Source organism: Condylostylus longicornis, unplaced genomic scaffold (assembly GCF_029603195.1).
Source record: "Condylostylus longicornis isolate FDR11 unplaced genomic scaffold, ASM2960319v2 ptg000027l, whole genome shotgun sequence".
Lineage (NCBI taxonomy): Eukaryota > Metazoa > Arthropoda > Insecta > Diptera > Dolichopodidae > Condylostylus > Condylostylus longicornis.
In genome coordinates this window covers 8515001-8531985 of record NW_026577996.1, presented here as the reverse complement: position 1 = coordinate 8531985, position 16985 = coordinate 8515001, and positions in this window count along the sequence as shown.

The following is a 16985-nucleotide window of genomic DNA, read 5'->3' as shown; positions in this document are numbered from 1 at the left end:
ACAATGTATATACAAATATTTAATACTCTTATATATATATATATATATATATATATATGTTAAATATTAATTATTTAAATTGTTTTCATTTATTATTTATAATGTTTATATATATATATATATATATATATACATATGTAATGCACTATTTATATACCTACTTAATATTATCTTGTTTAAAATATATCACTTTTCTGATATTTAAATCTTTATTTATACATAATATAAAATATATAATATAAACAATGTTATACATATATTATGAAAATGATTTTTTTAATTTAGAATTTTATGAATTTATATAGGCTATATTTTAATAAAATATTTTATGTAGTATGTAAAAACAAAAATAACGAGCACCTAAAAAATTACCCCAGGTACACTATATAAATGTTTTTTTTTCTTTTCTTTTTATTATTCTACATAAACGCGCTCTTTTAATGCATACACGACCGTTTCATTTGAATGCTTTAATATAACTAAAAATTATACTCATTTACCAAAGTGGAAATATCATTAAAATAAACAAAAAAAAAAACCTCAAAGAAAAAAGAAAAGAGAATTTAATAAAAAAAAAAATAGAGAAAAAAAAAGAAGGAATAACAAAACTTTTATTTCGCAAAATTTTATTCATTAAAAGTGAAATAGATTTACCGGTTTTTAATACATAAAATAAAACTTTTCTATATAGAAAATAATAAAGCATTGAAAACATTAATAAAAATTTCATACTCTTCTTGGCTCTTCTTAAGCTTACGCTGACGAAAAAAAAAGCACATTTTGAGCATTAAAAAAGCTTAAAAATTTAAAACATAAACGCAACAATAAAATCAAAAAAGAAAAGAGATTATGACAAAATCAAAATTAAGTTTTCATAATAATGTCTAGCGTCTAGCTAGAATTCTAGAACTAGATTGTCAATTAAAGAATAAGAAAGTTATTGAGTTGTCTTCATATTACTTACTTAATAAAATCCAAATATTTAAAATATTTATAATAAGTTCAACATTTTAATCACATAATAATATGCAAGTCTTCGGATGAATATTACAAAAATGAACGGTAAACGCGGGGCCATGTGGTAATAATTTTAATTTCAGCTATTGTTAAAACTATTGAAAGTAAAATTAATAATAATAGAACCATGTATTTTTGTAAGCTACATAACGGTTATATGTGTTATATTACAAAAATACGTTATTAACAATAAACATGTTAAAAGTAATAATATTTGGTACTCTATTGTCTGTAACTTCCAAAACGCAGTATAAAAAATTTTAATATAGTTTAAATACCGTGTAAATATAGTTTTATAACAACGAAAATCTTTTGAAATCGCTGTATTGTATGTGAAGAACAGTGTTAATTTTTCCACTACACTCTCTACTTTTGGGCTACGTTTCAACTGCGTATTCGATACATTTTAAATTAGTGTATTGTACATTTTATACTTGTCAATAGATTTTGATATATACATTTTGGAATATGATACATTGTAAATTTTACATATTCACGTGCTACGTTTTGTAAGTCACAGTCAGTTTGGAAGTCGTTTTATTTTTACAAATTGTCGCCAAATTTACATTGATTTTACTAATTAATTTCTAGAAAATTCTAAGACGCTGTCAACTCTATTCATTCAATCAATAAGATTTTTTCTTATTTATGATTTAAATCGAACAAATTATTAAAATTATGGATTGAATATGTGCTTAAATGAAGTTAAAGAATTTAAAAAAAGAAATTGATAATGCATTTATTTAAAATTTTCAGGTTAAAAGATTTGAAAATTCTAAAATTTAATTAATTTTTAATAATTATTTTTAATATGTAAAATAACAAAAATGTAATATTAAGATTTAAAGTACTCATTGGAATATTAATTACATATTTGTAAAAGTAATTGCATATGAAATCATCACTATAGAATTTTTGTATTACAAAAAATTATTGTATGACAAAAATATAATATTATTGAATTTCTCGTATTGCTATTGCATTTATGAACACATACATACTAAGTAACAATTTAATGTTGTCAAATAGAAAAATTTTTCTTTAGATTATTTAATATTCTCGATATAATATGTATATGTATGCATAGTAAGTTTATTTTAAAATTAGTAAACTAATGCAAAAATAATAAACAAAATGAATAAAATTTTGTTTAATTTGAAATTATTTTTTAATTAGAAACTAGGTATTTACTAGAATCAGTTTCACATATATATATATATATAAATGTATATATATATATTCATTTCATACATATATATATATGTATATTATATATATATATATATATATATACATTTCATACATATATATATATATATATATATATATATGTATATATATATATATATAAATGTATATATATATATATATACATTTCATACATATATATATATATATATATATATATATATATATATATATATATATATATGTATATATATATATACATTTCATACATATATATATATATATATATATATATATATATATATATATATATGTATATATATATAGATTAGTACTTTTATATATTTACTAATAGTACAATTACTTAGTGTCCATTCAATATATTATTAACGCCTACAATCAATATTTGTGGCAATAAAATTATTTGTTTATCTTTCATTTTATTTTAATTGTAAAAACTATTATAAAGTAAAAAAAAAATTATAAAATTATTGTTAGTCATGAATTTTTGTTATATTTTATTTTTCTTCCATATATACTTGTATTCGAAATTGGTTGAACTAAACGAAGAAAGTTAAATCTACTAAAAAAGTAGCAAGCGTTGAATTTTCTCATGTGTAGTAAAATTGTATAGTATGTTATGTATTGTAATGTATTGTAGGGTATAGTTGTATTGTAGGTATACGGTAATATATTACGGTATAATGTATTACTGCATTAAATTACATTGTGGAATTCAGCGTAATACTGAAAGAAATTACAGTTTATAATTTGTTGTTTGTTACAATTGTACACAAAATGTATAAGCAATATATGTATAATCAATTGTCCTTTTAAAATATTTAAATATTATTATTATTTCTGTATTGCTAATGGAAATATGAAAATTATGTATTCAAAAATGTATACTTATGTACATAAATAAGGCATGAATATTTCGATATAAATAACTTTTAACTGTTCGTATACTATGTAACAAAAAATGTTGTTACTCGTATATATTAACAAAATATTAAAATTACATAGTTAATTGATATATACACAAATATAATATATATTAATATATATTATTAATATATACACAAATAAATCAATATATTTTTATAATATATTATATATATAACTAAATAATGAATTTATATTGAAACTGGAATAAAATACGTAATATTAAAGTCATCATCATTTATCTCAATATTCCTTAATTTTTTTTTTTTGATTATACTACATACATATGCTTTTTTTTTGGTTACATATACATACAGTTGAATCTCAACAACTCGAACCTCTACAACTCGAAAATCTTTTCAGCTCAAAGTTATATGAGTTCCCTATGAAGATTGGTATAACTTTTTGTTTTTCTCTTAAACTCGAAATCTCCATAACTCGAATTGTTTTAACGTTCCCGTGCGACTCCGAGCTATACAGATCCCATTGTATATAATTATTTTTTCATATTTATCATATATAATAAATTAACACATAATATATACCAAAATATATATTGTTCATAAATTCTATAAAGTCTTAATATTTATTTTAAGTATATAAGAGTGGGTATATGAATAGAAGATTATATAAAATCAAAAATATTAAAATAAAGAAGAAAAATTTTCTATTGTATATAAAATAAAATTTTTGCTTAATATATTCGTGTACACATATACAAATATAACAATAATAAGCAGTTAATTAATGATATATATATATATATATATATATAATGATATATATATGTATATATATATATATATATATATATAATGATGTATATATATATATATATATATACATATATATCATCATTTACACACCTATATTATACAATATCTAGGGCCTATGATAACCTCTTTTTTTTCAATTTTTTTTATATTGTAAGATAAAAAGAATTAAAAACCCAATTTAATTACGCCTTACCGTATGCAATTTTAATATATCTACACTATAATAATATTTTCATATTGCAATTTAATTTTTTATTTTTATTATTCTTATTATTCTTTTATTATATGCATTTTTTTTTTTTGAGTGATGCTACTGAAAAAACAAATTTTTCTCTCTTTTATTTTTGTTTTGTTTTAAGGATATATACAAACACAAATAGATTGTATCCTTAAAGAGACATCATGTCTAAAAACAAAACAAAAAAACCACAAATTTATTATTATATAAAGTATATATTTTAAATAAAACAAGAAAATAAAAAAAAAAATTGAGAAAAAGTGAGAAAAAAAAATTTTTTTTTGCTTTAAGCTTACGTAAAAAAAAAAAATGAAAAATACCATGTAGGTATTTTTTTTTTTCTTTTTCTTTTCATTCATCGATTTTTACGGTATCTCGTCCCTGACCTTCCCAAAATCTATAAAAATTTACAAGAACTTATGAAGTAGATAAAATATGTGCACATGTACATGTATATTTGATCTCTTTATATGTATGTATATCTTTGAGTATAATATATACAATGTATAATATTTACAATATACATGGAGATTTTGCATCATAATTTACAGGATGTTGAAATCTATATATTAATTGTTCATGCACATATGTATATATAGATATATACCATTTATATAATATATGTATAGGTATAACTTATAATTTATGATGATATACAATATTGTGTTGTGTGGTAAATATTTAAATATGGGGAAATAAATGTTGTTGTTGTTTTCTTTTTTGTAATCTTATAAAGTGAAAAAAAAAATTAAATGGTCATTTAATAAATCGATTATAGAATGTCATCGATATATATAATATATATTTTGTATATATATGAAAAGTGTTTAAAATTTTATTGCATATTTATGGTATATTTGGTAAAATTCACTTGAATAATTAATAATGATTTTAAAATTATAATAAATTTTTTCATTAAAGGAAATTACCTTGTTTTTTTTTTTGTTTTTGAAATTTCGTATAACAATATATTATATATCAGTTTACATATTTTTTGTTGTTAATCAATTTTTTCCCTCTTTTCATTTAATCGAATTTGAGAGCATTTAATTTTAGGATTAAAAAAATATATTAAAACATTATGATATATATTTTTTTTTGCCGGAATTTTTCAAAATTTTATAAATATATGGAATAATATATTCCAATAAATTTCGTTTAAAATATCGCGTGTTAAAATAATTATTTTAAAAGAACAAAAAAAAAAAAATAATAAATATAATTTTTTTTTTTACTTATATTCAAAATATCTACAATATTATTCGATTTATTTATAATATTTTGTACACCACATTTAATTTAGGATTCACTATACTGAGCAACATACTTTAAAGCACTGAGAGAACAAGGATATTTCTCGCAATTATTAAATTTTTATTCAAAATTTCTTAATAACAACAATAATGTCCTACATACCTACATAATATATTGTGTATGTGCTAAAAACAAATTTAATTCAAAACAACAATTTTTTTTGTTGTTGCCCATATTTGTATTTTGTTTTTATTCTACTTTATTTTTGAATTTATTTGAGAATTACCACATCAAATATTTTTTTAAGTCAAATTTAACTTAAAAAATATTCGATATCCACTAGAATTTCGGATTTATGAAATTATATATGAATTATTTATGAAAAGTTATATATGTATTTAAAAAAAAGAATAAATTATATTGAAAAATTTTAAGTATTTGCAATAAATTTTTTTTGCAAAAAAGGTTAATTTTTTTATTTGAATAATCTTAACTCTGGTAACTTCATTCATTTAATAAAAATGACATTCTTGTGGTATGTATACAATAAAAAATTATTTATGAATTAAAACTGACAGTAAAAATTTTGGTACATACCAATATAGAATTTATTTAATCGCCACCAAGCGGCAAATATCAGAAACTAATTAAAGTTTTTAAAAAAAAAAATTAAAAGTGAATAGATTTTGTAATTTGTCAAAATGCTTTTTGTAATACATAATTGTTGAAATTACCAAATTTTTCATAAAGAATTAATAAAAAAGAATTTTTCAAGACGTGGAGGCATAAGCTTCACATAGAGCTTTATGAGGTTCAACTACGAGTACCACAAAGGTGTTAGTTTTCGTTACTTCGCAAAAGCGATATATCAGTCTATTTTCATATAGAGAGTCATGCAGAGATTTAGTTATGCTTTAATGTCACGGACAATAATTCTGTATGTCACTTGAAACTTATCAGATCTTCGTTTTTTAATACGTAATTGCATACGTTTTGATTTCCCTTAAAAGTTTTGTATTTCATTCTGGAAGCTTTGAACACAGTTAAAATTTAATTTACAAAAAGCTTTATGCAATATAGAATTAAAATTCATATACAATATTTTGAGAGCTTATTTTTTTAAAAAATATGTCAGCACAAAACTATATAGTTTGATGTAAATTTTAAACATTGTCGTAATTAATATTCTCTTGATAAATTTTATATTTAATTATTACATACAATTCGGAAAACGAAGTACAGATTTATTTTGTTAACGTTCAATTTTTTTTTATTTACTTTTTGATAAAATCAATAATTTTGACCTCTGAAAATGCTAAAAGAGATTAAAGCTTTTTCATCTCTTCTCAAATTATTTCTTATCAATTTTAAAATTTAATTATTGAGTTTTATTTTGTTCAGTTCTTATTATATTTTTCAAAATGAAACAAGTCGGATTATTTCATTTTATTTATTTAATTTTAATATTTTTGGTTATTGAAATTTCAGCTCAAATAATTTCAAAAAATACTGGAATAAGCACTTGTCCTGATATTTCAACTATTGAAATACCACTTGCATTGGATAGAGATGGATTAGGTATAGATTCCGATAATGTCGTTGATCCTATCCCACTGGTAGAAAAAGAAAATACTTATTTTATAAATTCGAAGACATTAATCTTGTTGTTTTTTTAGGATCTGCAAAATAATTGTATATATATGTTGGATGAAATTGGTAATGTGATCTGTGTTAAAAATATACCCGATAAGTACTTACAATGAACTTGTAATCAAACTAGACGTATACAAATAGTTTTCAGAAATATATTTTAAATCAATCAGTTGTGTAATTTTTGTAAATTTACTTGATTATTTTAAAATCATTAAAATGATGATCATAGGCGAGATATTACCATTTAAATATTGATATTGTCAAATTTAAAAGTATGAATTATAACTTTAAGGTTATGTACACTTTTGTTTATTGTTTTATTTATATATTATTACTGATCTTACATTAAGTAATGATATAATGGTAATCTTGGTTATAAGATTTTTTCAAAATTAATATTAATAAATTCCAATTTCACATCTAATCTTTTATAAATTACGTAGGTAAATACTTACCTTCATATAACTTGTTTAAAGAGACTGGTTAATTTTTTTAAAAATAAAAAATTCTCTTTGCCAAATTTTGTGTATTGAGTAAGAATAAAGAGTCAAAGTAAATATGTATGTAATTAGAACTTTCCTTCTGTAAACAACTGCATTAATTCGGTTTTAATTTACACATTTTTTCATATAAAAATTATTTGAATTAATTGAAAGAAAAATTTTAAATGATCTATCAGTTTCCAATTGAAAATAGAAGAAACAAGAGCGACTTTCTGCGGCGAAATGTAAGAATTCATATAGAATACAAATATTTAAGTGGGGCTGGCGGTTTGTTTTTAGCATTAGCTGTGTTCATTTGTTATTCCTCTGCCGTTCTAGGTTAACAACAAAAATCACCCACCGTTGTCATTCACCGCTTTAGTTATATTTTTGCAATTAAGCTGAATAATGTATATTGTACATAGGTGACGTTAGTTCAAAAAATTGAATTTTCGAAAACTGCAGTACTTTTTTGTATATAAAAAGTTAATTTAAAATAGTTTTAGGTTGCCGAACAAAGTCAACACAGTAAAAAAGAAAAAAAAATATTTCAATTTAAGAAATATGTTTGCGCAATAGCACTGCATTTTGAAACACATTTTTTTGACAGTCTGAAAATTACTTACTTCCCTAACAAATTGTCAATTTAGTTAAAAATTGTAACAATTTTTGAATGATTACCCGCTTCATTATTTCGCCAACGAAGTAGAATGACATCTGTCAAAGAGCTCATAAAAAGAGACAGAATTAATAAGATGAGCATAATAATGGTATAAAATATGTTATTGTTATTTCCTGTAAACGAAAAATGAATATAAATGAAAGTTTACAATAATTCGCTGATATTTTCTTTATTTATAACTTCAAAAAAATTTTAAAGAATTATTTTTTTTTTTATGTTTTATATATTTTTTTTGTGTTTTTGATTTTTTTTTTTACAAAAAGCAGATTTTTTCTTTTGGAGTAATTTTATTCTAAATATTTTTGTGTGCATATTACACATATCTATATATATATGTATATATACATATTATATTTATACCTATGTATATATACACATGTTTATAAACACACATATACAAATGTATATTGTTTATTTCAAGTACATTTTGACTTTCATAAAATTATTCGTTTTTGCTTTATTTTTTATTCTGTTTTTATTATATGTACATATACATATATGTATATGTATATTTTATAAAATGATTAAATTATTTATTAATACTAATATTTTCTTATTTTCAGTATATTTAGATTTTATTAAATTTTATTAAATGTTTTATTTTTTTTTATTGGTATTCTTAATTCATTTTTTTTTTTGTGTATTTTTTTTTTAGTTGTTTTGTGTTCATTATTTTGCGCTTAAGCTTATAGCATTAACAATTAATTATTTAAATTTATTTTTAATTTTTCTTGTTTATCATATAATTAAATATATTCAATTTGTTTGCTTTTATCTTATTTATAATTCTGTTGTGTTTTCATTTTTATTATTAAAATAAAAAATTTGTTTTATTTTTTTCACAATTAATTTTATTTTTTTTTTTATGTTTAATTTTTGATTTTTTTGTATTGTTTTTGTATTTTAATAATTACATGAAAAATTTATTTTATTTTACAATTTCTAACAATTTTTCAAACAATATTTTTTAGCCAAAAAATGATTAGGTTTTTATATTATATAATTTTTTTCTTTTTTAAATATTTGATATCTAATCAGCTGTTCTTTACTTTTGTTGACAGTTTAACATTTTATTTATTTATATTAAGCAGTTCATAAATTTCAATTACTTTTTCGTTTTGTTTCATTTTAATTATTTCGTGCATAATTAAATAATTATTTTAATTCCAATACATAATTATTAAATTTCTTAAATTGTTTAATTAAAATTTTAGAAATTCTACTTCCATATACGACCGATTTTTTATTTTTATATTTTGATTATATCATTTTGATTATTTACTTAAATATTATAATTTTGAAAATATAATAACGCAAGTATTATTATGGAATAAAATAAAATTTTTAAGTATATTTTTATATTATATTTTTCGTAGTAATTTTACACACTATAACGGCGGGTAAAAGTAATTTATGCTGGCAACCTACTGAAATCCAATATAAGAGAACACAAAGGAAAATTATTACGTTAACTTAAACATATGTAGTTATAAATATGGTTTTACGTTGACATATTGAAGCGGCTACCGAAATTCGGATTAAGCGACAGCAATCAAAACTTTCCTACCGGATAAGTCAAGTCGACGCTAGATTTTAGATTTTGGTAAATAAATAACGTTTTTATTATACGTTTTTAACCAACATGCGTATATTTATGTACATATATATATTCTCATAAATTATGATCATGTAGGAAATACTTTTAAAAATTTAAAAATAATTAGCTCTGTCTTCCGAACAAATAATATGTATTTAATATTCACAATAGTATGGATTTATGGTAGTCAAAATTTTGTGAAATTGTGGTGGAGTAGTATAGCAAAATGTTGTTGCTTTAAATTTCATTTTATGCTACAAATTTATGACATTCGCTTAGAATTCGCTTAGAATTTTTGGCATTTTAAATGAGTAGGCTCTATTTGATTAATATGGGCATTTTTTGATTAATTACGATTTAAATTTAATTTTTATATTTTAGAAATTTGTACAATTTAAATTTGGAATTTGATTCATATTTAGTTCGAAAAGAAGTAAACCATACCTAATTTTTTACATAATTGTGTGAAGTTTCAACATAAATATTATTTGGGAGGTGTGAAAGAAGAAAGGCTTTTATAACGGTATGTACCTTATATAAAATTTTAGTTTTGTTTCATTTTAGGAAAATTTTCATTTGCAATGATTCGCAAATACATTTTTGTGTTTTTCATCTAAGATGTTTTAATTTTTCATCTAAAATGTTATTGTGGGACACCAAAATTTGATGAAAAGGAAATGTGAAAAGAGTTTTGAACTGATAGATCACAACATTTGACATTAAGATTAATAAGTACTTTAAATGCAATTCTGTACTTGAAAGATTTGGAGTCAAATATGTTATGTAAACAATTGGAATGTCTTTTAAAAGTGTACTAATTATTTAATAATTTTGTTCATCTTGTTCTCAGAAAAATACCTTTACCCTCTATTAATGATAATTAAATTTGGTATTGTAAAAAAATTATCATATAGTGTGGCTAAAAACTTTTGCTTTTAATCGTTTTAATCGTTTCTTATTCATGTTAATTAAAAAAAATTAAGTATATTCAATTTCAATAAATTTCAACATAAAAATGTTATATCCAAATTAATAATGCTGTATTTAAAATAAATGTTTGAAAGAAAGATTTGTTCTTCGTATAGAAAAATAGCAAAACAAGTTCAATAAAACAAAAATGTTTTTTTTTGCTTTGAATGCTATATAAGTATATAATGTAAATATAAATTTGTGTATAATAAGCATTGTATTTATTTTTTACTATTTAATAATATTTTTTAATATAAGGTATATTTTTCCTTTTGTTAATACATTTTATACTTTGGTTTGAGGCACAAAGTGAAAATATTTTTTGTATATTATTATATTTTAAACTGCGAGAAATATTTTTTTTTTCATTGTATAAAAATAAATTCTGTTGAATAGAAAATAGAGCTAACAAGGGAAAATAATATGTAGAAAATTGATATAGTAAAAGAATATTTAAATTTTTTTTTAAATAATTTTGTTCTGCACTATGTACATATTTATATAACATCCATATACATATTAGATAATAATAGATATGCGGTAAATATTCTCGATAAAATAATTTATCTTATGCGTTATTTTGAGTATATTTAAAATTGTTAATGTTTTTGTAATTACTATGTATTTACATATTAATATAAACGCATTCTTTCTAGTTTGTATCTCTTTATGATTTGAAATTTGATCGTTTTTAATATTAAATTAGAATTATTGCGAATAAAATTCGCATATTGATGAACTAATGTTTTAAATTATTAATGATTTTGTTTGATAAAAGAATGTAACATTTTTAAAAAAATATTACTATTTAATTATATTTTATTGAAAAATATGATTTTTTTTTAAATAATTTTAGTCATATTAATCTTTGTATGTTATTACACAAATTTGCAAAGGGAAGAAAGAAGTAAAATAAAGGTTATTTATCAGTGGAAATAGTATTTGAACTGTATTGTAAATTATAATTAAGAAAATTATAATTAATTTCTGAATTATAAATTAATCATTCAATTGAATTGCATTATCAATGTGTGAAATTGATATTTATTATATACGTAATTTAAATTTTAATTTTAATTCGTAATTTATTTCGATATTAATTTTTTATAATATAATTTTAACATATATTTTTAATACTAAAATTATAATCGATTATGAATAATTTTTTTTAAATTTTAATAAAAACTTATGATATCGATTCGATTATAAAATATAACAAATTATATGTTTAGAATAAATTAAAATTATTTGATATAAATTTTATTAAATTGTTAAAAAAAGAATTGAATAAAATTGAATTTATATTATTAGTTTTTTTCTTTTTCAATAAATTACAACAAAGTATATAATTTTATCAAAATTTCCGTTTTGATTTTTGATCCATATTTCTTATTGATTTTTTTTTACACAAATTCATTTTTTAAATATCTATTAGTATATTTAACTGATTACAAATATTTCAATTTATACATATATATATATATATATATGTATATATATATACATTTAATATAAGTGTACGAGAATTTAGTTTTGTATTTTACAAAGTATTAAAATTTAAGTTTTATTCATTTATATTCTAAAAATTTATTTTAAAAAATAATTTATTAGAAAGTCTAATTTATTAGTTTATCTGTTTAATTTATGTATGAATTTCACTCAATTTTTTACTTTATATTAATAGTGATATTTTTTTTCAATTTTGTTTTTTTTTATATTTAAAATAAATGTTATCTACTTTTAGCTTTTTTGCTCTTTATTTTTAAGTTATATATTTTTTAATTACATATTTCCAATATCTAAACAACTACTAAAAATTCTATACAACATTTATTTAACAAATTTCAATTCAATTTAAAGTTTTTTCTCTATGTTTATATATTTATACAAATAAGTGTATCTTTAGATAAATAAATATATATATATATATATATATACATTTATATATATATATATATATATATATTTATATATATATATACTTATATATATATATATATATACTATATATATAAGTATATATATATATATATACCTATATATATACCTATATATATATATATATATTTATATATATATATACTTATATATATATATATACTATATATATAAGTATATATATATATATATATATATATATATATATTTATATATATATATACGAGTATATATATATACATTTATATAAATTCTGTTCCATTTATGAAGAAATTTTTAAAAATTCTTCAAGCAAATAAAGCGTTTTTAAAATGTTTTCTTATAACATGTATTTATTTTGCATTTATTAGGTATATTTACTTCTTTGCCTATGTAATAATGTGTTTGGTTGAAGAACTAACTATCTAAATTTTATTATAAGTTCAAAAATATCGATTCTATTTATATATATATCATTTTATAATACGTATATATCTACACAAACATATCAATTCTCTACATTTGATATATTTAATAACGTACTTTTTTTAATTATTTTAGGAATAAATTTAATTATATTTATTATAACAGAAACTAGACAAAAAAAAATTCCTTTGCAATTCCTATTTAATTTGTGTTTGTAAATTCCTATATTAGTATATAGAATATAAAAATAATTTACTAAGATTGGAACTACTATATTGAACAAATATTTTTGGTATTATTTTAAAAATTTAAGTCCAAAACAGATAAAAAGAGTTAAAATATAATATATAAAATAAGTCTATTTTATATAGATTGATATTCAGATAAATCTTATTGACAATTTCATAAATTCCATATTAGGTTTCGGAACAAAATTGTTGTTTCACATTTTTGCAATTTATTTCGAAATCTTTTATAATTTTTTTTTTTTTTGAAATTGATTATTTGAAATATATTATTCCTTTTTAAAGAATACAAAATTTAATAATTCAATGTAAAATGAAAGAAATCAAGAAATATTTTTAATTTCGATTTTGAAAAATGAACACATTGTAGAAGTTTTTCTTTTTCATATTTTACTCATTTTATCTGTTTTAAAGTTTAAATATTTTCGTAAGGGGCAGTAATAGTATAATTAAAGCGAAAGTTTTTACTAAAATATGAAAATAACCATTTCCAAAAATGAAAATATATCATGGTGTATATATATATTTAACACATGTATAAATATCAATATAATAAAAATTATTTTCCAAAAAACAAATTATTAATTTTGTTCTTGATACGTATTTTTGTTTTTGATTTATAAATTTTTTAAATTTTTATTTATTAAGTAGTTGCATTTAACTTTACAATATTTAATTTAATTTAAATAACTTTCATTTTTGAATAACTTGAAACAGTTAAAACTACATATTATTATGTATTTTGAATATACCTACAATTAAATTAATTGTTTTTTTTTTGTTTCTTTTAAATTTTAAAATAGAAAAAATAATTTTTTTTTTTAAGATTTTCTTATTTTTTTTTTCAGTAAAGGGTAGATATGAATTTTATAATATTATTAATAGGATCTTTTACTATTTAATAAATAATATTATATCCTTGAAAAGAAATTGGTATAAATTATATTTAGTAATTTCTAATTTCCTAAGAGTAACCTATTAAAAAACTCAACAGAAAAGTATATAAGGAAAAAATTATTTTAATAATAATGATGTTTTCTGCTATAGTTATTTATATATTTATCACGCCTTGAAATTTAATTTAAACTCTTTTTGTAGTATGTATTTAAATTTATTTTTTTATTTTTGGTTAGGTGATATAATATAATAATAACGTGCTTGTTATCTAAGTTCCTTAAATATATGAAATATTGTAAAAGTTTTAATTTCACTAAAGAAAATTAAATTTTAATACAGTATTTAGTAGAGTATAGAACTTAAATTTTTTCATTTCAAATTGATTTAAAGTTCATGGGCGTATAAGCGTATATATTTTTAGAGAATAAAATCATATTTTATGTTAAATTTATGATGGATATTGCTATATAAATTCGATAATTAATATGTTTTGGAAAATTTTTGAAACATAGAAATATTTAATAATTTTTAAGATTAAAATAAATGTACAAAATGTATATTTTAATAAGTTTCAAACAAATTTGATGTTAACCTATAAAAATTATAATTATATACGCTTTTATGAATATAAATATACAATATGTAAGAAAAGATTCATTCTTAAAAATTAGATTTATATAATTATTTACAACATTTGCACATTTTCGTATAAATTTTGAAAATTTTATTATAATTATTATATATGTATATATATATATATAAATAACTGTATGTAAATGTACATATTATATGTAGAATTGTGAAAATTGTAATATGAATTTATATAGTAAGACATTTTCAATTTGGCTGCTTTTAACCATTATTCTATTTAATTTAATTAATTTATCCTTATTAAATAAGGAGTTAGGAACGTTGTAATGTTTTTGTTAACATTATTAGTTAATTAATTATGTAGTAATTATGTACATTTTAACTATAATATGAATTTAATTCAATTTTATTCAAATTTCATAAATTTTAAATGCAATTTACATGAGTTTCTTGTATGATTTTATTTTAAGTGAATACAGTTAAGATTATTTTTATTTGTATTCCTATGAACTATAAATCGAAATAAGAAATGAAAATATTGGCAATAAAGTGTATAAGTTCAATATTTTTCTGTTTTCAAAAAAAAAAAAAAGAATTTTTTATTGGAACAAAGTTGTTTAGATTTTTAATATTTTTGTTCTTTTTTTATATACTTTTTCGAAGTTGTTTCTACTAAAATTGAAGTAAAGAACTTTAATTTTAAAAAAATTTTTTATTGATAAATTAGTTTTGTTTTTTTTTTTTAATTATTTTTAGTTGTGTATATTTTATAGTAGTTTTTTTTTCGTTTTTGACGCAATTTTATTCAACACACTTTTCAACATTAAATTATTAAATTATTTAATTAATTTTAATTTCTTTTTATATCGTAAGTTTTTAAATTATGAAGATTTTTTTTTTGTTCTTTATTTACTATTATTTTATTTAGATTATTAATTCGCATTTTATAATTTTATTACATAATGATGTAAGAAAGTTAAGTGTTTTCTTTGGTTGTTTTGTTTTTTTTATTTGTTTTTGAAAAATATATTGATTATTTAGCAAAAGCAATTCTCTTAACTATTACAATTTATTTTGAAAAATTTATAAAGAATGAAAAGATTTTTTTCATCATTAGGTTTTTTTTTTTATTTTTATTTTTCGTTTTAGTTTCTTTGTAAAATTTTATACTTATATGAATATAATAGTTATCTTTTTTTCTGTCTATAAGCTTATTGTGATATATTATATAATAAATTATATTTTTATGTATTTGAAAATTTAATATAGAATATAAATGTAATCTAGTTCATACTAGCATACTGAATTAGATTTAATAAATTGAAATTGTCAAATATTTCTAAAATAAGATAAGTATTTGTAAATACAAAATATTTAAGTGAAGTCATAGAAGTAAAGATGAAGAAGGTGGGGATTTTCGGGAAGGTATCTTGATATAATAAGAAAAAATTTAAAGTAATAGTAAACGAATTATGCTAATTTATTTGTATAATTATAAAAAAGAGTAAAAATACAAAAAAACAAAAACACAATCTTATAAGTGCGTTTGAAATTTATGTAGAAAATAAGAAATTTTTGTATAATATATGCTATTTAGTTTTTAATATTCTATCTATATAATATAATATAATATTATATATATTTTATTATTAAACATTGATAAAGTACCTAGCGATATGGTAATATTTTTTTATTAATATAAAATAAAGTTTGATAATTGTTGTAAAAACAGAATACTAATTATTGTAATCTAAAAAAAGCTATTTCAGAAATCATTTATAAATTTCATTTACTAAAAATATTTGTTTTAGAAACACAATTTTATTAAGTTTTAATATATGTAGATGGTTTTAAATAAATTTAAATCCCATTTAGTTTTTTTCTTTTATTAAATTATTCGATGTTTTAAAAATGGAATATATCGAAGAAAATAATAAAAATCGATTTAAGCTGATATTAATTAATTAAATTTCAATTAATTAATACAATTCCTTTATTAATATTAAAGTTTTACTCTTTTGATTATAACACGTTTTTTATTTTGTGTAATTATTAATTTATTGGGCATTTGAATTCAATTTTAGTTAAGAATGAAATATTTTTACTTT